This window comes from Octodon degus, unplaced genomic scaffold, assembly GCF_000260255.1.
Source record: "Octodon degus isolate 3935 unplaced genomic scaffold, OctDeg1.0 scaffold00024, whole genome shotgun sequence".
NCBI classification, from domain to species: Eukaryota; Metazoa; Chordata; class Mammalia; order Rodentia; family Octodontidae; genus Octodon; species Octodon degus.
In genome coordinates this window covers 19785657-19787978 of record NW_004524600.1, presented here as the reverse complement: position 1 = coordinate 19787978, position 2322 = coordinate 19785657, and positions in this window count along the sequence as shown.

Genomic DNA, 2322 nt, shown 5'->3' with positions numbered 1-2322 from the left:
CCAGTCTCAATTGCTGTCTCAGCATGCACTGGGGATGGGGCCAGCACGGCAGGCCTGGGCATCAAACTCCCCCACTCTTTCCCCTGCCACTGTACCTGCTTGCAGGCACTTTAATCTGCTGAGCTGTTTAGCTGGTCCTATAATTTATTTACTTATTCATTTATTTATTTACAAGGTCTTGCTGCGTAGCTCAGACTCAGACTTGTAGGGATCCTCATCTCTCAGCCTCTCCAGTACTGGGATTACAGGTGTGTGCCACCACATCCAGGGTTCCAGGGCTGGCATGGCATGTGGCGCTGGGGACTGGACTCAGGTCCTTGCGCTTGCCAAGCAGGTGCTTAGACTGCCGAGCTATCTCCCCAGCCCTAACCAGACATTCTTCCTTTGTTCAAACCTCCCATACCTCTTTATCAGGTAGACAGAGACCACTTCCTCCCTGCAACAGTAGTTGCTGAAGTCAGCAAATGGAATGCCATTTTTGTCATCCCTCTTGAATTTGTCACACTCCCCACCACTCAGCAAATCTTTTCAGTTTCACGTGCTGAAGGCCTCTAAGCGATGTCTGCTGCACTGTCACCTCTGACCCATGTCATTAAGACATCCTCAGCATACTGATGCATACATCTTTTTAAAATTAACTTTTTAAAATAAACTTTATTCCCTTCTCTGCTTCATATTTCTACTCATTTATACCCCCTTGCTTTATTATTCTCATTTTAAAATTTATTTTTTGATTTTACGTATTGCCCGGTCAATTATAAATTATTATATTCAATTCCTTTTAGACTAAAAAAGAGATATAAATAAAAACAGAAATAAAATATTTGCCATGTTGAAGCACTTGCATGATCTAGAGGCTGATATATGTATGCGGCTGGTATGAGGGTTAAAGAGGAAATGTCACATGTTTTCAGGTAAAATTCTTTTAAAAATAAAACAACTTCATTAAACCAGAAATTGGCATACTGCATAACTCACAACCTTAAAATGCAACACTCACAAGACACCATAACAAAGCTGTACAGTCGTAACCACAATAAAACTGGTTGCTGTTGCTTTCCCAAATCAAAGCAATCCACCATTGTCCATTGTCCACCATTGTCCATCATTTCCTAATCCCTGCCCTCTAAATCCTGGCTACTCACTGTCTGCATAGATTTTTGTTCTTGGAATCAATTTTTTTTCCCAAAATAGACCATGACCTTAACATATGCAAAGCAAATCAAATCCTGCGAAATGAGCTCCTATACCATATGCTATGGTTTATGCCTAGATATCCCCCCGCAAAGCCTCATGTGGCCATGAGAGCTCAGCTTTTCTGGGACAGCTGGATCTAGACTTCGTGGTTGGCAGTCTGAGTGCTATACCTGCCATCGGGTAAGTAGCCTGCATACAATAGAACGGAGGAGAGACATTTATCCTTTCTGCTCTGAGTGCTTTTGCTGTCTCCTGCCACCATGAACTGCTGTCCTTCTGCCATGCCACCCTGCCTCGGAGTCAGCTGATTATGGACTGACACTGTTACAAACTCTGAGCTAAACAATCCTTTCCCTCTTTAACTTTGAGTGTTGGGTACTTGGTGTCAGAAATGAGAGAAAAATAACTCTTATTTGTCTTATTTTTAAGACAAATCATAGAGACAGTGTAATGAAGGAGAATGTTGCATTTGTTGGAAAACAAAAAGAAAGCCACATCTCTTGAGAAAAATAAGACACCATATTAGAGTGAAGCCAAAGACAGACAACAGAAAACACACCCGGAATGCAATCATCCTTTTTCTTTTTTATTTGTCTCTCTCTTCTGTCTTTTGGAAGTGAAGATACTCTAAAAGTAAATTTTTATTCTTTACAAATAGACACAAATACCAGAGTATTCTTTCAAATGTACAGAATGTCCCTTTGCTTGGATGTGTATTGGATTGATAGATGCACTGTCACAATTAGCAAGAATAGAATCCAGCCCATCATCCAAAGTTTCACCCAAAACAAAGACTTAACAGGTGGAGAGATGTGGCTTTCTTTTTGTTTTCCAACAAATGCGACATTCTCCCTCATTACACTGTCTCTGTGATTTGTCTTAAAATCAAAAGCACGTAGCCCAATGTGGCCACCTGTCCTTCCTCTGTGTATTCTGTTGAGTACTTGAACAGCTGCCAGCTTGAAAATGTCATAAACGCACCTCATAACTAGGACAACAAGCACATCTAGTGGCCTGGGATACTTTAAGCCTCTCAAGAGAGGAATTCTTTCCCCAAGAGAAAATTGCAGGCTTGAGAAGCAGCATTAATTATTATTATATTGATAGTTTTAAAAATTAATACCA